Consider the following 23,539-nt stretch of genomic DNA (forward strand, 5'->3'; position numbering starts at 1 on the left):
AACGACTCAGCGAAAAAATGCGCGGCTCCTGCCTCATCAGCTCCCATTCTCATTTTTACCTTCTCTCGCTCTCAAAAGAGCTCACCTTCTTTTTTCAGCGCAGGCAAGAGAAAAGACGGGCCGGCCTAACGAACTTGAACAATGGTTACGTACGCCTGAGTGGACCTGGCGAACAGGTGGGAGGAACATCGCTGCCCCCTCGGAGCCACTAACACTGAGCAGAGGCGGGAGGGCAGTTTGAGAGGGCGCGGTGGTAGAAGTAGCCAGCGCAACAACGCTGCGCAAACACGCGCACACATCAAGGGTGAAAGTACTCCGCACGGACAAGAAAGCCGAGGTCCTGAAAGGGGGGCGCGTTCTCGTTTCCTCCGAATTCACGGCCGAAAATATGAAGTGGGAAAACAAATGAAGGCACAAAGCGGAAAGACCGGTTGCGCAGTCACGGAAACAGATGGCCGAGGGTCGAAGGCGAGCCCTTTTGAAAACTCGCGATGCGTACAGGGAGGAGGAACATGGACGGGGAAGCGCTTCGCACTGGCCGGACAGAGCCAGCTTTCTTTCCGAACACGCAGCGAGACAAAGAAGTCGAAAAGCTACCAAGAAGAGAAAATAAAAAAAGAAGTGGCAAGCGGGAAACTAGCGACACTGCTTAGGTGGGAAGTCCGAATTCTCTTTTCCGTAATTGGAGCCTCCGCGGTGGCTGAGTGGTTACGGCGCTCGGCTGCCGGCCCGAAAGACGCGGGTTCGATCCCGGCCGCGGCGGTCGAATTTCGATGGAGGCGAAATTCTAGAGGCCCGTGTACTGTGCGATGTCAGTGCACGTTAAAGAACCCCGGGTGGTCGAAATTTCCGGAGCCTTTCACTACGGCGTCTCTCATAGCCTGAGTCGCTTTGGGACGTTACACCCCCATAAACTAAACTAACTGAACTAAATTTTTCCGTAATTGAAGGCACACGACAAAAAAAGAAAGGTATAACGAGACTCAAAGTCGACGGATCTCGCCCGGAGAGTAAAACGCCTACTTCGAAAACAAATACTAAAGAACAAATTACTGTATACATTATTTAAACTGCATGAATGTTCTTTTCACAGCGAAAGCGTAAAAAGCGTAAAGTACATGTTGGGTTTCTCATCCCTGTATTAGTAGTAGTAGTAGTAGTAGTAGTAGTAGTAGTAGTAGTAGTAGTAGTAGTAGTAGTAGTGTAAACGGTGAGTGGCTGCCATGGGAACCACCCGGACGATGGTTACCGTGCAAGAAAGAGGGCATGAGGACAGCGCAGATATGCGTAACCAGAGGGTGGTCACCACCGGAACCGTCCGGAGGGTGGCTGTCATGCAAGGAGGAGGGTATGGCGGGTGTGAAGAATGCGCAACTGGAGGGTGGCTCCCACCTTCCGGGTGTTAACCGTTAAAGGAGAAGCGTATGGCGAGACCGTAAGAATGGGGAACAGGCGAGGGACTGCCACGGGAACCACTCAAGGGATGGTCACCATGGAAGGGGGACAAAATGCGCCATTCACCATTCAAATGGTCACATATGGTGCACTGCAGTCTTTCAGTCTGCATGAAATAAACGGTGACAGAAATTACCATAGTTACGTCACTGCCCTGTCTCATAGTTTTAAAGGTAAGAAAACCCTCGCTTTTGTGCACGTATGGTCGAGCCACATACGCTTACAGGGGCCTCACTGGCTGCCTGGCAAATGCTGTCTTCTCACAACGATTCTCCTCCCCCCCATACTCGATACCTTTTCAACGAGATAGCGTTAAAGGCCCCACTGTCCAGAAGATCTGGCGTCAACTTCGTGAGCGAAAAATCGAGGGCATGGCTCTGGCAGGTGGTCCCCAGAGAGCAACCTCGGAAGCAGGTGGGTCACCTAGGTCACGTGACCTTGTGGCGTCATCACAACCTGCCCGCCGGATAGTGAACAAACTCCCACCGTGCCAGGTGGCAGTTAAATTAATCATTGGTCGCTCAGGAAGAGCAACCCGGGCCACACAAGGCTCACCGGTGGGATCACCTGCCATCGCAGGGCAGTGGCTCATAGCTTAACCACTTCACCACTGCGCCAGGAAGGGTATGAGGACTCCCAGGGCTCTATGAATATAAAGTAGAGAGTGACCTTCTGCATATATGTGAATTAATACTATCGCGCCATACCCTTAAGGCTGGGCTTAGGTGTCCCCTCCATTTTTTTTTTTTTTTTTGCAGTATAACACCTCAACCAAACGTAAATGAGCAGACGAATGCGTCCATAGAAACCTTTAAAAAAGAGGCAACGCTAAGAACATCGTTACTGATTCAGTTCTAGAATACAGCAATCAGCAGCGAACCGAAATCGTTCACGTCCCCGTCCTCGCGTCTCTTCGCCGATCATCGCCGAAGCCCGGCCCCCAACTTCGAACAAGGCGTGCAAAAAATAGTCAAAGCGTCGAGAGCACCGAATCGACATCTCTCGGACTCGCCGAAGGCAAGACAAACACCGTGCCTCCAGAAAAAAAATGGGAGGTGAGGGGGGAAAACGGAGACAAGCCTCAAATGGCGTGTGCAAAGGACTGGCAAACAGCGGCCAAGAAAACAGAGCAAGAAGGGAATGGATAGAAACACAAATAAAAAAGCGGCAGCTTGCGCTGTAATGCGCATGAACGAGAGAGAAAGAAAGAAGGCGACGTAACAGGTGGAACGCCTGCTTGGAGGAGCCGCACCCAAAAGGCCGGCGGAGGAGCTCTTTCGCATGGCGGCGCGCAGAAAACACTAGAGGCGCGAGAAGAAGAAGCGTGCCTAAATGCATCGCAAGTAAGAAAAATGAGAAGCGAAGAGGCGGAAAAAGAGAAGAGTTCAGAGCGAGACAGCGCCAACGATGGAAAGAGCAAACAACGGCAAAAGAGAAGGGAGAGAGAGTTTAAAAAGAAAGACAGAAAAGGTGACAAGCTAGTACCAGGAATGAGCAACGATCGGCTGGGTAGCCGCTTGAATTCTCTCTCTCACTCCTGCTCGTTCTCTCCCCTGCACATATTCCCGCGCATATCTGTCCCGCCGCTCCAAAGTCAAACCGAAGGCAGTGAAAAACAGCAAAGGCGGCGGCGTCCTGCCGGAGAGAGACTCCGAGCCGCCAGTGAATAACGCAGCCGACAAGGCACTCTCTCAAACACGCCAGAGCTGTCTGTCCACTGCGTAGACACACGCACAGACAGACACGCGGGAAAGGGGGGGGGGGGGGGGGGGAGTGCGCTGAGGCAACGCCGCCGCGGCGCGAGCACGCGCAAGCACAAAAGCGCAAACATTTCCAGGATTGAAGCAGTTTCTCGTTCCGCGCGCGAGGCGCGCTTTGCGTGCGCGCTCGTCCGCCGCGCCGCGCTTTGCTTGTTTTGCACCCGCTGAGTGTGGGAACCAAGATGGTGGAAGAACAACTTGAAATTGTTTTTCTTCGCACGCTGTACTGCTTCGTTCAGCTCCGCATCCTCCTCCTCCTCCTGCTGCTGCGCCTTTTCGGCCGCTACAGCGCAGCTGCTGAAGCAGCGTCGGGTCGGCGGCGTCTGCGGCGCCGCTTGACTCGCGAAGCACTCGAAATCCCCCCCTTCCGAGCGCTCAAAAGAAGCGAAATTTCCGCGCGCCACGAAGAGGGGTCGACGAGTGTCATTCCTTGCGAAGGCGTTTGTTCGACGTGTCGGCCCACGACCGGCCGTCCAAACAGAAGAAAGCCCGGAGGAACAAGAGGATCGGCTCAAACAAGAAACGCTCGGCTGCGGAGAAGAGACGACGAAGGAAAGGACGATGAGAAAGGAAAACAGGAAAGAATTTTCTTTCTTTCTTTCTTTCAAGCGGCACTTCGACCACGTTACACCAGCGCCTCCGCCGCCGCTCTCGACGTCGACGGGCAGCCAGCCGACGGTTATCGCGAGGCCAGCTCGAGTCTGTCAGCGATGGGAAGAAAGGCGGCGCCTTCATCTTTTGGGATGAACCTGCTTCTTTTATTCCCGATAACGTTTTGGCGTGAATTCTTGACGATCGCGAAAAAGAGAAATTCAATGAGGGCAGCAGCAGAGTCTGCGCGTGAGGTCTTCGTGACTGTCTCCCCCCCTTCCCTGTCCACTACTCTCCTGTGGCGCTCCGGCGCGGCGCACAGAAGGCAGTGCGGCAAAGCTGCTGTATCCGCTCGCCCTTTTCCCACCGCTGAAGAGCGTGACTTCTTGACGAGCGCCGCCCGTCCACCTCGTATACGCTAAAGTGGAAAAAAAAATCCCCTTCGTTCCGATTTTTCAATTACCCCGCGCCGCCGCCTTGCGTGTTTCCCTTCGGCGTATTCTATTATGGGGACCAAAATCACGTTCCTTGAAGCGGCAGAACAACAAAGTAGGATCGAGGGTACGTAGATGCGGGAAGTCTCACGGAAGGTGGTCCCAGTTTCCGGCCATGAAACCTCAGCAGTTTAATCAACTGCGAAAAGCTGCGAAATCAGCTCGAAACACTGAGGTGAGGGAAAGAGGAAGAGGAGGCGCAGACCGACAGGTGGAACTTGTTGGAAAATAGGCACAAGCTGGCTCTGTTACGCACAATTACGCATTGGAAAGGAGCAGTGAATGTTTTGCGAATCAAGAATATCCTCGGAAGAACGTATGTACCTCTTTGCCATCGCTTTCTGGTGGAAACAAGAGAATTTCAATCTCAGCGCGGACACGTATCCAGGAAATAAAGGGGGGCGGGGGAGCTCTCCGAAATCTAGTTGACCTAGACCCCAATTCTTTTGGCAGAAATCTTGTTGGCATGGTACCTCTCATCACGCCCCCCCCCCCCCCCCCCGCCTTGCACCTGCGATACAAGAAATTACTAAATTACCTTGGGCCCTGCCGAAATATCATAGTGGTTACGTGCTTGTAAGTGCATTTGAAATAGCCCAGTGTTTCATTTTTACATTAGAGGGTCCTGCGTCTTGTTTGACACATATGCATGAAAATGAACCTTAGAGGCTGTAAAATTCGACGCCATGCTGTCGAAGCTGAAGACAATAACAAGCTGCTCAGCGAGACGAACTACAAACAAACGTTACCTCACCTGGCAAAGCAACACTCAACAGACATAGACCGAGGAGGCGTTCGGCTCATCGGTGATGCATCACATTGCACCGTGTATAAACTCAACGAACCGATCAGTCACGCCGTACGGAAGCTCGTCAGCACTTCGTATCCAACCTCGCACAGAGTGCCGTAATCGCGCGGCAGGAAATTAGCCAAACGGCGCATATTGTTCGCCACTGCAGCTCACTAATGCCCGGGTCATCGGTATACCGGGGTTCAGGCCAGACGGATATGCTGGGCTAGTATCGCTTCTCACTACAGGTGCACCTAGGCCCACGCCGGAGCGAGCCAGGTACCATCGAAACGAGCCGGGCCAGCGGTATAATCCGTCACGACTGCGTTTTCCCTTCGCCTCGGTATCGACGCGAGGCACACCGACTGGGGAAAAAAGCACGGGCGATCGCTATCGGCTCAACTCCGTGGCCTGCACCCCATTCGCGCTGGCCGGATTCGGCGGGAGCATGACCACGCATGCGTGCAGCAAGCAGTTCGCTCCGAAATGGCGGCTGCAGCCACGCGATTAAGAGCTTACGTGAGCGTCTGCCTACGCGTATTACGGCGCTGCTGGCGCACATGAAAAGGTGGAGGCGCCGGGCACGATCTGGACGGTACAGTTACTCGTGAGTTCCTGGGCGCTGTGGCGGCTCCCTGCCGAAGACTGCACGAAAGAGACAAGAATGCAAAGGACATGTGAGATGAGCAATGATACCAGTACGCTGGAAAGGTGAACTGGAAGGAGGTTGTTGAAGCTCACAGAGAGACGATCACCTCCTGTGGGCTTCCTCCTTTGTGTCTGGTAATGGGCGCGATCACGCAAAGCGATTTGTTCAAGAATGAAAACGAAGTGAAAGTGTGCAGAGGGTGCAGGGAAGCGAAGGTGACAAGTTGCTTACTTCTTTGAGCGGGTAGTGCATCTAGAACCCCTAGGTACGATTAAGAATGTCTGACAAGAAAACACGTCGCCCTGACCCGTGAAGAGTGAACTCCAGGAAGTATTTTGTTCAAGAAGGATTACAGACTGGGCGGTTCAGATTTTGGTGGTCTTAGTTTTAGTTGTCAGTCAGTTCGCTCTCGCCCTACTATGTGCTAGTCGCCCTGGTTAACTTAGTCGGTAGAGCAACCGCCAAGACAGTCGATGGTCCCGGGTTCGAACCCTGGATCAGAACTAATTTTTCTTCAACTACGAAGTTTCTGTGAAAGCTGTGTACTTTCCTTTGTGGATTCCGTGGGTGGATGCTAATGAGTAATTACAAGTATACTCCACCCATAGGAAGATTCCCATAAGAGCAACGGTCTAATTTCACTCACATGCCGATTCTAGTTCCCGTGCACTATTGTCGTGAGGTGTACGTTGTCGTCACTTCCATCGAAGTGACCAGTCTTGTATGTGGCCGCTCGATGCATACACGCAGTGCTCAGGGAATCTGGACGCACAATCAGCCCTTTCCCATTTTCACGATGCAGGATTCTAATGACAGATATGATCATCGTCTCAACTACTCTACACTCAATCCAGAGCCCGTCGAACAGGCCCGCGCAGGCCTTTCCAATCTCGCCCGAATTAAATCCCACCCGAAAGTTTCCGGTTGGCGTCGAGCCTCCGCATCTCGTTATAATTCTTCAAAAAAACAGATCCTATACATCGTACCACGCAATCGAACGTGGATCTCTCTCCATCTCTCCGCTCCGTCTAAAACGCAAAAAAAAAAATCCTCGCTCGCACACACACAGACACGCTGGCGCGATATTCGTGCTCAGCGTGTTTCTCACGTTCGCCCGCCCGCTTTTCGCATCTTCACGCTCATCACGCTCGCTGCTCGCGGTCCCGATCTCGAGCCGCGGAAAATGCGCACGCACGGAGCCAAACCGGCGTGGAAGGCACGACGGCGGCCCAAGGCGAAGCCACGCGTAGAAGAGACCTCGGATCCGAAATAAAGGCTGGCCGTACTATAAACAAGGAGGCGAACCGGCGGCGAAGAAGCATTCTTCACGCCGTGCCACATCGGCGCTCGCAGGCCGCGGGAAGAACGCGAGGAGAAGGAGGAGGATGCGGAGCAGGAGGGGGACAACACGAAAATCACGCATCAAAATCTGCGCCGCGCTCCAACACGAACTGGTGTTGTGTGGATGATGTTCCCGGCGCTCCGCGCCGTTACCATCATACTCACTCCCTCTACCCCCCTCACCTTTCTCGGATGAGGAGAAATATTTCCATACAATCACGAAAAGCTCTAAAGATAGCAATAAAGGGCGCACGAGGAAGCCAGCCGAGTGTATCGGCTTCGTGCCTTCGCGATTTCTTTCGAGGCAACAACAGCAGCAGCAGCTCCTTATAAGAACACGCTCGCAGCACCGCGCCTTCTTTTACTATTATCTCTGCTTGTTTTCACCTGACCTTTCCTTCTCGCACGCGTCCTCTTTCGTTGTAACTCTTTGTAAAAAAGGGAGTGAGCCAGATCCGCTGTAAATCACGCGAAGAATATTCGCATCATGCTCGGCGCATTGCGCGCCATGGTGTATAGAGCGCATATACCAGCTTGGCGGCCCGCATACACTATATCGCATATGTGGGGTGCGGAGATGTTGGGACGCGCTGCCAGCATGCAAAAACAGGGGCAAGGTGTAGCGAGCGCATAATAAAGCTGCATGCATCCCGACGTGCCGCTGTCGGTCCTAAGTAATGCGTCCGTGTGGCTCGGCCGCATTTGGACGGCGTTTTAATTGGATACTGCGAGCTGCATCTGTTGCCCAGCATTCCCCGTCCAGGCGCATCCCCAATTTATATACGTTCCCGTCGGGGCTACAGTCCGAGAAGCGCAATGGATGTCAGGCACCCAGACCTCGCATCGCGCCCTACTGGAGGTTATTTACGCTCCATCTAGAAATACTACTCCGGGGAAGTTGGTTGTCAGATTTCACATTAACAAACAGAAGAGGGGACCGAGACCAAATGAAAGCAGTGACATGGGTATGAAAGAACCTTAGTGAGCCTATACTACATCCGCTGAAGGCGATCTTTCATCTCTGCGCTGCTCACTTACTGGCAGCTGCTGACGTAGGCCGAACACGAGAACAACGCGAATGGCAGCCCGAGAAGAAGTTAGTGGGAGGACGCAGTATGGGCGGTACCTGATTCGACCAGCCTGCCAGGCAATGCTCGTGACGCGCTCTTACGTCACGAGGCCAAGTGAGAGCCGTATCTCCTCTTTCTTTTTTGTTGCTCTTATTTTTCGATGCGATTGCCTGAGCAGGCTCGTTTTTGAGAATCCCGGCGTCGACGTGTGAGAGCAAAAGGTTAGCTACACTCTAAACACGGATGCGACTATATGGGAGTAAAAAAAGGGAGTAGCTTACTCCTTTTTTACTCATTTCTGTTTAGAAAATGTTAGAGGCTACTCACCCATCCATCCCAACTCTCCTGAAGGCCGCGCAGCAGCGGAAGGAAGAAGCGACACCGAAATCAAATTCAAAGACGCGACGGGAAAGCGGTCAGTGTAAAAGCGAAATGTAGAACCACTACCGCTAACGCAGGTTTCACGCATCACGTCGCATGATCTGTGGCCAGTTTTCCGCCGTCAATGTCCCAAGGAGAGATGAGAGCATCTATAGGACAATTCATTTGTACGAAAGCGAAATAAGTAAGATCTAAAGGGCAAAAGAGAAAGGCAGGCTTCGCCGCATCAGTTGGTATGATTGTCAAGATTCAAACCCGTCACGTGACGGAGGCTTTCTTTTATTTACCTGAAAGCGAAAGAAATAAAAGGAAAAGCACGCACGAAAAGCACCCTGATTTTCCAGTTTCGTACTTTTTAGTTTGCAGATTTTAGCTGCCACTTTGTGAAAAGACGAAGGGCTGTTAATCGCCTCTGTAGGTAAACCCTAAGTTTATTGGGCACGGAAACAAATTCAAGCTGTCTTTTGACATTTGCTTTTAGCCCCTTCCCCTACACTTGTTTTGTACGAAATGCCGAATTAAACAAACGTGCTGCAGTACGACCTGCACATCCTTCAAAAAATATACGCAGAACAGGATGCAACAAACGACCTTCATACTCACACACCTGAAGTGACCAGGGCAACAAAAAAAAAACAACTTCGAAAGCCGCCTCTGTACGCCAGTTAAGCAAATCCTGGTCAGGGGCGCCCTTTCTTCATGCTCCGCATTTGCTAATCGCCTCCAATGGACGGCGGGGGGGGGGGGGGGGGGGGGGCAGCAAAGAAGCGAGCGGACACCATTACCGCAAAATAATCGGCAACACCACCTTGAGAAGAGGACCGACGCTGCTGATGACGATTCGACCAGCGCGTACACGCACAAACACACAGCGCGCGCGCCGCCATCTGGTGGGAGAAAGAAGAGACCGCGAACACAAAATGGATGCGCCGCGCGCGAGTGAGAGAACGGGGTAGCGTACGACGGCGACGAGTGTGCACCAACTGCGGACTCGTTATCCGTCGCTTGCTGTTCGGGGAGGTGCCAGAGCGCGCAACACACGCACGCATGCTACGAGGGGAGCAAAGCACGCACAGCCGCCGTCCGCCGGCGGAAAATAAAACAAGCGGCCAAGGAAACGGCAGGAATTTCGTATACCTAATCGCGGTTGACTGCTCTACGGTTCGGCCCGGTTGCTGTTGTTGCATGCATGTGCGAGGCGCAGAAAACGGCAGACAGCGCCGCGCCACTCGGCTTCATTTCCATAAAAGAACCGTCAGCGGACCCTGGGCCTCTGCTGTTTTTTTATTTATTTTTTTTTGCGTGCGCGCGTCTCGGCCGAGGAGCGCAATTATTATTCGGTTCATGGCTAAAAGAGAAAGAGTGGAATGGGGAATAACAGCGTCGGACGAACAGCCACCGCACACACAGGCAGAAACGACCAAGGAAACAGAAACAAAGCTGGAGCAGATGAATAAACCGCTCGTCAGAGCTCGCAACAAAAGGTTGTTCGCAAGAAGGGAGCGCCGAGGGTGCAGAGGCGAGCAAGACGCGCAGGCGTTGTTGCATTAGCTCGATCTCCCGCCCTTCGCTAAGCGGGGGGGCATCGCTGCTCGAGGAAAAAAAGAACCACAACAACAACAAAAAAAGATAGAGAGTAAAGAAAAGAAGCTACGGCGTTTTGCATAGCGAGCGAGCCAGTTCTGGGGGGGGGGGGGGGGGCGGGGGCGGAGGCGATCCTTTAATTCGCGCACCTTCCGCCAAGGTTTCTTCCACGTGCCGGTTTTCTCCAGGGCATTATTCGTACGCTTCGGCAGAATAATTGCGCCAAGAGCGTAGTAAATAAATGGTCAAGGGAGAGCGCGCGCGCGCCGATGGGCGGCGTTCATAGAGCTTCGGAAGACGGGAGCACCGATGAAAAATTAGAACGGCAACCTTGCTCGGCTGGACCCAGTGTCGTTTTTATTTCTGAATCCCTGCCGTATTTCCCTTATTCCTGCAGGGAAATCTGTTCAGAAATAAAGAATGGGCCGTGATCTTAGACAAGAAATAGTCTTACCTCCAACCGCCGCGGAGGCTCAGTGGCTTTGGCATTCGGCTGCTGATTCCCGAGGTAGCGGGATCGAATCCTGACCGCAGGGGTGACATTTCGATGGAGGCGAATTACAAAAAACCGCAGCTATGCTGCGCGACGTCAGCGAACGTTGAAAAACTACAGGTGGCATAATTTAATCCAGAGCCTTCCAGTTCGCTAGGGACTTGTAACCTCATAATAGAGCAAGTTCCGAAAGAACGGGCCCATTGCACTTGATTAAAAGCCAGAAGCATGATGAACAGCTGACCACAAGGCATTGGACAAGACTCCATGCATTGCAACTGAAAGTTGCTGTGTGGCGGAGAAAGTGTCATACCAAGTGTCCTCAAATCACATTATTTTACCACAGCGTGTTACCCGCCGCGGTGGCTCAGTAGTTAGGGCGCTCGGCTACTGATCCGGAGTTCCCGGATTCGAACCCGACCGCGGCGGCTGCGTTTTTATGGAGCCAAAAACGCTAAGGTACCCGTGTGCTGTGCGATGTCAGTGCACGTTAAAGATCCCCAGGTGGTCGAAATTATTCCGTAGCCCTCCACTACGACACCTCTTTCTTCTTTCACTCCCTCTTTTATCCCTTCCCTTACGGCGCGGTTCAGGTGTTTAACGATATATGAGACAGATACTGAGCCCCAAAACCCAATTATTATTATTATTTACCACAGCGTGAAAGCCTTCTCCGAACGAGAGAGAGAGCAGATAAAGTAACTTTACATGGGTAACCTTCCTTATGTGTCATATATACCAGGTGCAGCCCCTTATTTGCTCATACGAGATGTAAGCTTTTACCATTTAGGATACGCAAAACTGTGATACTGCGAATGGAAGGAAGTTCTGGAAATCTCAGCGTCCCGAAACAGCTCCACATGCAGTTGGTTGCATAGCAATAATATTTGGCTTGTTAGCGAAGTGTATTGTTCAGAAGAGCGCTTTCGTACTAAGAGGATAAGCTTTCTGTAACAAGCCATGTGGCCTTACAAATTGCGCTGAAATTCAACCAGCTTTCATTTATCGTAAAAGTGTTCCGTACCCTTAGAATACTTCAATGGCCTCGCATAAGTTCTCATAAGACATGCCCAAGAGGTGCTTGATTACTGTAGCTTCTACTTCCCTGGATTCTGTCCCGCTGTTAGCAAGCGGGCCCAGAATTATTCGTCGCTGAGCCACTTTAGTGAAATTATTGACTAATAGAACTCCTGTGAACAGGACATCGTCTCTCACATACACGTCACGACTTTTTCTCGAGCATTTCATCATCTCAACAGCCAGTGTTGCGCGGTGATTCATGCTTCTTGAGAGATATCAAGAAAGGAATAGAGTCTGTGACCGCAGAGAGCTCATTCGTTGTGTAAGCAAAAAGGCTATAGCGTTCACCTGCCGATACTCATGTACAAATAAACAAACAAAACTTGCAGTCTTAATCGTTCATGGTTTTCTCAGAACAAGGACGCGAAGTCTGCCTGAAAAGCACAAGAAATACCGGGTCTGCACACACCAGCAAACCTCGATTTGTCGCACCACGCAAGAGGGCATCTGCGCGGAACGCGCCGGCCGACACTCCCGCGGAGAACGTACCATTAGAAATCTCCCCCTTGTTTCGTAATCACGCACATTTACCTGAGCAGGGCAATACAAGACGTCAGCTCACGCACGACAAGTGCGAAGAGACGCGGCACATTCTCCTCCCAGCCGCAGATCATTTGCGTCGGGCTTCTGGAAGCAACACTTCCGTGCGCCGAACGCATCGGGTTCGTCGCGTAACTGGAAGTGCGCCGCTTGCCTAAGCAGGAGCGCGGCTGAGAATGGGCGCATCCCAAAAGTGGAAGATGGGCGTGACCTCTACGCAAAAAAAAAAGAAAAAAGAAAGACGAGGTGGGGGCAAATAAAGGCCGCCGCGACAAGAATGACGCAAGCATATATGCGCGGCCACAACAACACACACAAGAGGGGTATAGCAGTTGGCTTTGGTCGCGTGACCAACCGGCATTTGGAAAAATAGCCCCGGAAAATGCGGCGCGGAGACAACGAAAACAAAGATACAAGGAGGGGCCGCCTGTAGCTGGGCGCACGCTGCGTGCGAGCGCGCGGAAAGACAGAAAACGCGCCGAAGCTGTTCGGGTTTCACTGTGCATTCTCCAATATAACCACTGGCCATTAGACGAAATCGTCGCCGCCGAGAGTATGCGCGTCTGCCCACCCAAAACGACGACGGAGCGGCGCAAGTTGGGAAGAAAGAGCAGATGGGGTGCATGCCCCTCTTTTCTTTCTTTTGCTTTTCTCTTTCTTTCGTCTTCGTTCTTTCTTGTTCGAGCGCCGTCTCAGCTGCCGGCGAAGGAAGCAGTCGCAACGGCGGAACATGTCGGAGCCGACCGCGTAGAAAGGCCGAAATCGCTTCGAGTTGCGAAAACGCGTCGGCCCTCGGTTATTCTGAGGTTCGTGCGCTTACGCCGCATCAGCGAGCCCTTCTCGAAAAGAAATCTATTCCTCGAGAAAGGGTGTGGCGGTGGTGTTGACGGGGTGGCGTGCTTATACCTGCAGGTAAACGCACTCTCCGAGTGTTGTTGCGTGCGCGCAGCACAATGCCGGAGGATGCGGCGGCCGACGCGGTGGCGGCGGAAAGACGCCGCCGCGTGTTTGACGACAACGACGACAATGGCCGGCGGCCGAGTCGGCAACTATTGCCACCAGCGGCGAAGTGAAAGCGCGGGCAAAAGTGTGCACCTTTGCATATACAGAAGAGTACGACCAAGAAGCCGCATGTTCCTTATATTTTCTTTCTTTCTGTCTTGCCATTGAACTTGGACTCGGCAGGAGTCTCTGCCCACGAGTCTCTGCTCTGCGCATGACGCGAAAGGGTTCCATGTCTGTCGCTGAGTGCAATGAACTGCGCAGTCGATGGTGCGTGCAGGGCGCGACGGTGAAATTTTGCTGAGACAGGACGGTTGCTCACGACACCTCCGCAGCATGATGAGAGTTTAGGCTATGTGGCCTTTTTTGCTTTCTGGCACTTAGCCTATGCCCCGCAAAAACTCCATTGCTGCGGACAGCACGCGACGGCTACCCTGCATGCACTGATTTTGGATGAGAAAATACACTCTACCCGCCGCTGTGGCTCAGTGGTTAGGGCGCTCGACTACTGATCCGGAGCACACGGGTTCGAACCCGACCGCGGCGGCCGCGTTTCGATGGAGGCGAAACGCAAAAGGCACCCGTGTGCTGTGCGATGTCAGTGCACGTTAAAGATCCCCAGGTTGTCGAAATTATTCCGGAGCCCTCCACTACGGTACCTATTCTTCCTTTCTTCTTTCACTCCCTCCTTTATACCTTCCCTTACGGTGCGGTTCAGGAGTTCGCCGAGATTTGAGACAGATACTGCGCCATTTCCTTTCCCCAAAAACCAATTTTCAATCTCAAATACACTCTAAGCAGAAAGGAGTAAAAAGGGAGTAACCTGTCCTCTAGGGCACTCACACACATAAAAGGAAAAGCGCTAGAGAAAAGCTCACTCCCCTTTTTACTCCCACATAAGTGGACTTGTGTCGGAGTGTACCATTCTTCTCAAAGCCGTGAGCTTCACTGCTGCAGCGAAATGTAAAGTGTCATACGCGAGGCGGCGAGAGGCCTCTCAGTGATACTGCGGTACTTAAGCGGTCTTCTTTTCGACTTTTCATTTGCGTGGTAGGACTGCATGTGCGTGCCTCTCTCAACTTAACGGTAAGCACAGACAACAGAACAGCGTTTGCAAGGAATGTCCTCCAGTAAGCGAAGAGGACGCGAGGATCAAACCCGGCAGCAAAATACCCCTTCTTCCTTTTTGTTTAATCATATACTTGCTAAGCATACTTGTTAAGCAATTTAGTCTACACTGTGACTTTGCCTCCTTCCTGGAGTGTACGCTCTTCGAATAAAGTTATATTCTGTTCTATTCTAAACACTCATAATCACCATCATCATCATCAACATTTTATCAGCCTGACTACATCCCCTGCAGGACAAAGGCCTCTGCTATACCTCTGCAATAAACCCGGTCCTGTGCCTGCTACACTGAGGCTAGATAAGTCCATGGTGTGCAGTCCGCCTTGCCCAACTGCTCGCCCTTTTGTCACGTCTGCTTTAAAGTTATAAAGAGGGGTTGGACTTTCCGCTTCAAAAGATAAACTTATAAACTAGGTCACTTATAATTCTTCTTGATGGCCCCAGTGAAACTAGCACCATCACTATATAGTTTACTAGTGACACTAGTTTCACTAGCGCCACAGCTTTCACGAACCCTTCTGTGGCCGATGCGCAAACACTAGAATTATTTAAGGTTGGCCAAACCGGGGGGCTAAATATTAGTGCACCGCATCATGTAGCGCGAGTCGTCACTTACACGGAATATGTGGCCATAGCAGTGCTGGAGCGTATCTTCGGGTAGCTCCAATACAAAGAAAACATAATAATAATAATAATAATAATAATAATAATAATAATAATAATAATAATAATAATAATAATAATAATAATAATAATAATAATAATTGGTTTTCGTGGAAAGCAAATGGCGCAGTATCTGTATCATATAGTACTGGAGGACACCTGAACCGCGCCACAAGGGAAGGGATTAGGAGGGAGTGAAAGAAGAAAGGAAGAAAGAGCTGCCGTAGTGGAGGGCTCCGGAATCATTTCGACCACAATAACGAATTCTGCTGTTACTTCTACACTGAAGTTGAAATGCCTCGCAGCATTATCAGCGTATGGGAGAAAACTATTTACAACAAATAGTGTTTTTCCTTCAAACTTAAAGGGGCAATCATTGGCTGAATGCGGATAATGTGCAGCTTTTTTTTTTTCGCTTACTCGCGCTGTCATTTTTTTTTTTTGGCACTTCGCAGAAACCAAGCTCACCTTGGCCCGTCTTCGGAAGGTCACATGTCGAGTGTAGGTGATAGTGCATTTCTAGTGGCGGATGTATTGCAGCAAGATGCCCCAGCCGCCGTCAGGAATCGTAAGTCTAGGGGAATGAATAAAGAGAGAGAGATCAGAGACAGAAATTAAGCAGGCGTGAAGCCACGTCGATTGAGCGCAATTGCTACGCTAGTTAAAGATCCCCAGGTGGTCGAAATTATTCCGGAGCCCTCCACTACGGCACCCCTTTCTTCCTTTCTTCTTTCACTCCCTCCTTTATCCTTTCCCTTACGGCGCGGTTCAGGTGTCCAAAGATATATGAGACAGATACTGCGCCATTTCCTTTCCCCCCAAAACTAATTATTATTATTATTATTATTCCATCTACTCATCCTATTATTGGTTTGGGGTGCGTAAGCCAACCTCGCCTGACAGGTGCTACGACGCCACCACGAAAGGCTGAAATTTAGAGCTGCGCAGAGAACCCAACTTAACAACCGATGTGACCGATATATAGGGTTTGGACTTTACAGTTCTTATTTTTTTTTAGCATGCGGCCGACATTTTTCGGTGCTTATTTCAGAATCCAAGTTTCAGCTTTTCGGTGAATACTATTTCCGGCGAATACATCACTGACTTTTTCGTGTTTTCTTTAAACTGTGTAAATCCGTTGTGGAGAAAAATCCATTAGAGTCTATCTAAGCGTTTTTGTCAGCATAAACAGTTTATTTAGCAATAAATAAGTGCAGATGGTAATACTTGGTACCTGTGCTTGTAGAAGGAATTCCTATTGTCATTAGAAAATCATCGCACGACCGCGGAGCTCACATGTTGCTACGCCTCCGCCGAGTGATTCAGTCCATTGTGGTCGCAAGTCATCAAAAAGAAAGAGTTTTGCTTAGACACTATTTTCTCTGCCTTTCTGCTCTCCGGATTGCAGTCACCACTACGTGACAATATTCAGTTGCAACCATGTCGCGACCATACCAGCCATCGAGAGGTTTTAGTCCCAGCTTCAACTTCGTAGTTATCATACGTTCGCTACCGTCACTCGTCATTATTATCCCCCTATTCAAAGTTACAATGAAACCATTAAAACAAACGGCAAATTGTTCGGAGAGCAATTAGATCATACCAGGTTACACTCATGCAAGCGCCACGCAGCTTTGCACACATCGCGGATTATACGCGACGTTCAAAATCTCGTGCCGAGATAGACGAATGTCGATTTTTGATTCATCTTAACGGAAAGCTGCTGTTTCAATAGCGCCAACTAAACCACTGCTTTCCGGTGGGACAAGCAATCACGACTGCCACCAGTTCGTTCATTCTTACCGTCCTCTTTGGCGGCCTTTTTTCACCGTCTTTCTTATTTTCACTCTGTGATCGCAGACGCGCAACGCGCAGAGAGAGAGAGCGGGGCAAAGGTCGCGAAAAGGGTAAAGAGCACATCTGCTCTCGCGGCCCACCAAAAAAGGAGGGAAAGGGCACAAAAGGTGCAGCCGCCCGCTGCAAAGAAAAAAGTGCTTTGACCCCAGGATTTCCAACCGCGACAGCGGCGGGCGCGCCCGATACGTCCTGCCGTCGCGGCAGTTTTACGTAACCGCCACCTAGCGTGCGCGCAGCCCGGATAAGGAAGGCGGCGAGGGAGGGAAGGTAATGAAAAGGGTGAGACGGAATGTTAAAAGAAGGAGGGAAAGAAAGAAATAGACAGGGCAAAACCGCTATGGCGGGACTGACGAGGGAAGAGGAGAAAAATGAAGCATTTTTTTTTTTTGTTCTCCGGTATGTCTTTGAGCGGCGGATTTAAGGAGCAGCTGGTGCTTGTCAGCCTAAAGATAATTATAAAAACAAGTTTGTTGAATGAACTGCGTTTACCCGTACCGCTGCTCCTGAACTCGGACGTGTGCGTTGTTTATTAAAAGTTCTCCTTTCACGACGTACCTATTCGCCACCAGACGGATCGACTTAACGGCAACGGTGTTTCTCTATCAATGGCGAACGCCGAATGAGGAAGAGGCTGAAAAACTATTAGTTCAAAAATAAAAACGGAACTTCACGTCGACGCTACGTGATCAGAAGGCATTGCTTTGTGATGAACTCAGTGGCTCGCTTGAGGGTCCGGTGTCGGGCAGCCAGGTCCGAGCATTAAAAAAAAAAAAAGCTTGGACAGTTTAAGTACGAAAATTTGGCAGGCAGGCTTGTGCTCAGATCGTCTGTTCCAGCAGTGTGTTAAACATTTCAAGCGCAAAGATCTTGCCTGTGGAAATGCGTTCCCTTTCACACCTTACAAAAATGGTCTATAGACTGTCTATAGACTTATTGTAGACTCTATTGCCTTCCTATAGATATTTATTTTCATCTCTTCATAGTCTATAGGCTGTCTATAGACAAAAGTCAACTAAATGTGTATGGCCATAAAACTATAGATTGGCTAGACTGTCTATAGGATTCGTATTGCCTATAGACTGTTCTCTAGGGTCTTTTTATAGAGAGTCTACAGACTTTATAGACATAAGTCTATGGACAGCCTATAAACTGTGTAAAGAAATTTTCGCAAGGGACTGCCTCTTCTTTTTTTTTTGTAATAAGCAGCCAGAATGATGCTATTGCTCAAAGGAAAGGACAAGGCGATGTGTTATAAACGGCGATAAACGTTTATTCAACCCTCTAGTAGAAACTAAGCGGCTGGTAGAGGACAAGCGCGATCTAGATTTACTGCAGGACAGCTATAGAAACTTCGAATGTGCGAAACTGCACTTAGTTCTGTGTCCTAAACTTGCAAATGGACAATGGTAATTCGTGGAAGGTTTTCATGATACCTCATAATGTTCCCAGTATTGTAGTTCGGCTTTTTTTACTTTTTTTTCCTCTGATTATATGCAGGAGCGATTAGCAGCAGTGCTGGCAACGCATGTCCAATGTTTTCGAATAACATCTACACAAAGAAGAAACGTTCAAGGCGCTTGTAAAAGTGAGAATTCAGCAGACAAATAATGTAGCGCAGAAACACGTTGGAATTACAATATGAGCAATGCTTACCGCTCACTAAGTACGTAAAGAATTACCGTAGTTACTCGCATGTTATGAACGCACTTTTTCTCCCCCCGAACCTCTCTGAAAATTAGGGGGAGTGAGTTCTTTAAGTGGAGTACAATATTCAGAAAAAAAAATGAAGCAATTAAGCAGTAAAAACAGGCAGAAACTATAGGCTCGAGAAATAAATACTTCCTACGGTAAGACTGAGCTACTAAATAAATAAAACGCACTCCTAAGCAAGATTTCCGCGCTCGAGAACATAGTAAACAACTTTTATCTCAAAGTCGAACCTGAGCGTATAACTCGTGTAGCAGTCCATAATGCTGCTCAAAGAGAGCACATGTTGCAGCTAGAGTCCACCACAACTTGCGGCATTGAGCGCGAAGCCCCGCTGCAACAAGTTGCTACAGTCCTTTATATGGGAGATCGAACAGAGATCCAGATATCGAACAGAAAACCTAGTCATCAGGCGTGGTTCCTGTTGATTGTCGGATGCCAAGCGGAACATTCTTGTTGGTTCTTCGTCCTTCACAGCATTGCGCTTCACAGTATTTTATTGTTATTAAGACGCTCAGAAATGGACGCCTGCAAGCATTCAACATCATGATCAACACAGTGGACGCCAAAGCAAGGAAATGCGTCTATATATAGAACGCGAAGAAAAAAACAACTTTTGCTCTTTGGCAGCCAAAGAAGGGGGTGCGCGCATTATTCGAGCAAGTACGGTAGCTTTTAAAGGGAATTCTTTTTCTTGAACCAGAGTACATAACCCCATGCGAAACACTAGAAACCACGGCCTTACAGAAAAATAGTGCTGATAGTTGGCAAAGAAGCTGGTATGCCTTGTCTCGCGCCATGCTGAAATGAAGCAATTTCTGTCGAATTTTTTTTTTTATCCTACCTCGCTGGCGGTTTCATTGATTCCTTCTCGCAGACTGAGATACAAAGTCTTTCAGATAAGTCAAGAAAAATACTACACCTTCCGGTGCATGCACCCGCATTAACGAACGCGTGGTAAACAAATACAAACAAGAAAACATCAAAAAGATAAGTAGGCACTAGCCACTTTAACATTTAGCGCTACATATGTGAATAACCATGCAGCCGCCCGCTAGGGCCAAACAGATTAAACTGAAATACGCAACCTCTAAATTCACAAATCCTAAACAATGACTGCGTTGGTAGTGGGGTCATTCTCATGCAGCGTGGATGGTCCCTTTTAGTCCCACACACCAACCCTCTCATACTATTTTGTCTCAGGTTTTTTATAACAGACCCTCCCTGCCGACCACTCCCATCTCCTATCCGACACTCACACAGCGCCTTGTGTTCGTATGGCGTCACAAAGAACGGGAAGCCGCTTCATTGCATAAAAAATAATAGCTGGCTGGCGTAGCTCTAGTGTGACAAAAAAAAAAAAAAACTTTTTACATTTGGAGGCGAAAAGGGTGAATGAGTTTTGAAAAAGAGACTGATCTATATATTGCCGAAAGAAAACCTAAAAAGCAATTACACGTCGAAGCATAGTTCAGCTCCCCTCAAAATTTTGTATTTATTTTAAAGAGTGGCCTGGTGCCTATGCAAAACATACAAGTAAAAACGAAGGGAAAAGGGGGAGAAGGGAGGTTAAAAAAAATTCTGCGGGGTGGCAAGGCGCCTGAGAACATAACCCAGGGCAGACTGGCGACGCGGTGAGAAGGGCTAAACGTGCAGACAAAAAAATGGAGAGAAAGAGAGAGAGAAAAGAGGATAGAATAGAAAAAATCCTGGACACATAAAAAAAAATGAAAGGAGCCGCTGGGTACAGGGGCTTCAGGCCCAACCCTTCCGTTCCCAAAGAAGCAAAGAAGCGGGAGCAGGGGCAGAAAAAAATAGCCATGGTAGGGATCAGGGAAAGCTGCCTGCAAAAGAAAGGGGGGAAGGAATCTCGGAAGGAGGGAAGCGTCCGGGCAGACTCAACCAAATATTGTCCCGTTTTCCTACAGGCGTTTTCCTGACTCAAAGGATGTGTAGAGAGCAAGTGTGAAAACAAAATCATCAGCGTTAGATGTTTATCTGACCTGATAAGGCGACAGGGGGAGGCCTAGTAGGAAAAAAAAATGCGAGCTTGCTTTGTCCCTCTGCTAGGAAGCTGGACACATATTTTTTTATTAAGAGGCCGAGACCTGAAGCGTGTCAGTGAAGCTATGGGAAAGGTTAAAGTCTTACCCTTGAACTTCCCATGAAAGTCTCTGTGTCACCGTGGGTACAACGCTGCTACTCCGCGCATTCGTGGGAATTCCGAGAAGGTGGTCGAGACGGCCATTTACTTATTTTTGTTTCTTCAAGTGTGAGTTCTGAACGAGGACAACGACCAGTGCGTCGCATCTAAGCAGACGTGTTGTTCTGTACCTGAGCCAACCGAGAGGAGATAAAAATGCATGCAGGAAAAGTAAAGATGAACAAACACTCAAATACTGTGGAAGATTTTTAGTCTTCTTACATTAGAAATAGCGCACGCACGCACGCACGCAGACACACACACACACACACACACACACACACACACACACACACACACACACACACACACACACACACACACACACACACACACACACACACACACACACACACACACACACACACACACACACACACACACACACACACACACACACACACACACACACACACACACACACACACCACCACCACCACCACCACCACCACCACCACCACCACCACTCTCTCTATCTCTCTCGCGCCCGCATGATGGCGTCTATTTCAGCGCTTTTTCTCAGCCAACTAGCCCAATATGCTGCGCTGCACGGACAACGGCAATCAACCATTATTACACACCGGCAAATTGAAACCGGACAGGCATATTATTTCCTACACGATGGTCATCGTCTTTACATTGTGAGTGAACAAATCTAAACAGGTGCTTGCGTCGCGTAACACCGGGCGCATACCCTGATTTTGCGCCCACTGTTGCACGCATTCCTCAGAATCCCATGGGACAAGTCTGCTTACCCGAGTTACTACCGAGTAACTCGGATAAACTCGGACAAGCGTCCAACCGTCTCTTTCTCGTACCGAGTTGAAAAGTGTCTGTCACGTCTTCCAGCTTTCTTTTGTGCCGTGCGATGTCAGTGCACGTTAAAGATCCCCAGGTGGTCGAAATTATCCCGGCGCCTTCCACTACGGCACCTCTTTCTCCCTTTCTTCTTTCACTTCTACCTTTATCCCTTTCCTTAGAGCGCGGTTGAGCTGTCCATCGAGAAGTGCGACAGTTACTGCGCCATTTCCTTTCCTCAAAGCCACTAATTAAACAAACTTCTCCTTGTTCCTTACGTTGTGTAACACGACCGCTCCATAAGCCCACAGCAGGCCCACTATCGACTGCGCGCTGTGGCTCCCAAGCCTCCTGCCTCCAGCCGATGCTTCTACTGAGTCCCTTTGCAACCTTACCCCCTCCTTTCATTCCTTTTTTTTTTATTCCTCGACCTTCGGCATGTTTTTTTCTGCATGCCCCCAAACTACGGGGGCAAGAAAGGCGGCTGTTTTGTCGCCGCTCCGATCCGTTGAAGTTCGTTAGGTGCTTCTTAAACCTCGAGGGAGGAGCATGCCAGAAGGAGGAAGGAGAGAGTGAAGGAGGCAGCACTTGTGCATACACTTTCTTTTTTTACGTGTAAGACGCGATAGGCGCAGTGTTGCCATACGCTGTGTCGAGAATGTTCGAATGGCTGCTGAGCCTGGCGACTAGCAGCTGTTGTAGCAGCGCTGCAGACACAACGGAAACCCACGGAGCCGCCTTGGTTCGCAACAGTGGCGGAAAGATAGTCGGCTTTCTGGTTCTGAAAATGTTACGTGAGCAGGTTTAATGACTGAAAGCTAGCAAAAGGAGACCGTAAAGAAGCTTGGAGCCAAGTTCCAGCTATTGGACTTTCTAACATGTGCCATGCGGGATCTTTACGTAAAGTAAGCTTTTGCACGTGGATGCGTTTTGGTGCGAGCCGCATAGGGCCTGGTCAGATATGTGGTCCATTCCAGACGGCAGAACTTAACGCCGACAGCAGGACAAAATGTTGCTGGGCTACAGAGGGAAACGATTCTGGAGTGCCCGAGAGCTACTGACTTGCGCACACTGTTGGGAAAAAGCGTTTTTCACTTGGAAATTATGACCAGGAAGCTTCATATACAACGCTCCTGTCGACTTCTCACGATTCCATGAGCACATACGCTCATGGCCCTTAAAGACCCCCTTGTTTAATAAGGTTCTTCACAGAGGATGAGGCACTGAACGTCAGCATATATTGCAAACGGGCCTAATTACCCTTATAAAAATGGTCTATAGCCAGTCTATAGACTTCTTAAACGCTCTATTGCCTTCCTATATTTATTTTTGTCTATTCATAGTCTATAGGCAGAAGTATACTAAGAGTGTACGGCCATAAATCTGTAGACTGTCTATACACTGTCTATAGGATTTATATTGTTTATAGACCGTTCTCTACGGTTTGTCTATAGAGAGTCTATAGAGTTTATAGACACAAGTCTAAGGACATGTAGTCTATAGACTGTCTAAAGAAATTTTTGTAAAGGTATGTACCCGCCGAGTGTCTCACCAACCCTTACGAATTATGGCTTCTTTCGTGACTAGGCCCTGCGAACTGAGTTCAGAATAAACGAGTAAAAGATCTTCAAGAATAGATTTGCGGAGTGACACGGTGAATGGCGATGGACACTCTACCGAAAAAAAAAACAGAAAAAGACTGCCTCGTTAGAACTTGCCCTGCGTCTCATCTACGTATGATGAAAACAAATACGAGAAGAAGAAAAAAAAAAGCCTCCAGAACGCCAACGAGCACCTTGGCACTGCATCCGGCCACGTCGGCCCCCATCCACCTCTCCGGCGAAGAGAACGACTCGCAAAAGCTCTCGAAAGAAGGGAAGGAAGCGCCAGTAGGAAACGAACCGCGAGCACTTCTCGGCAGGCCCGAACGGCGTGGCCCGACAGAGCCGACAA

The 23,539-nt window shown here is 49.6% G+C and overlaps 1 protein-coding gene across 5 annotated transcripts in view; it reads right to left on the minus strand.

Moving 5' to 3' along the window:
- Positions 1 to 23,539, minus strand: part of LOC144120761 (uncharacterized) — a 560,558-nt gene that overhangs the window by 288,388 nt on the left and 248,631 nt on the right. For 3 of the 5 annotated variants that reach the window (XM_077653446.1, XM_077653447.1, XM_077653449.1), the window contains one exon: positions 15,490 to 15,595. The exons of the other annotated variants lie outside the window; for them this stretch is intronic. The gene's annotated coding sequence lies outside the window, so the exon portion shown is untranslated. The remainder of the gene's footprint in view (positions 1 to 15,489; positions 15,596 to 23,539) is intronic. 5 annotated transcript variants of the gene reach the window in all.

Source organism: Amblyomma americanum, chromosome 2 (genome assembly GCF_052857255.1).
Source record: "Amblyomma americanum isolate KBUSLIRL-KWMA chromosome 2, ASM5285725v1, whole genome shotgun sequence".
Taxonomy (NCBI): Eukaryota; Metazoa; Arthropoda; class Arachnida; order Ixodida; family Ixodidae; genus Amblyomma; species Amblyomma americanum.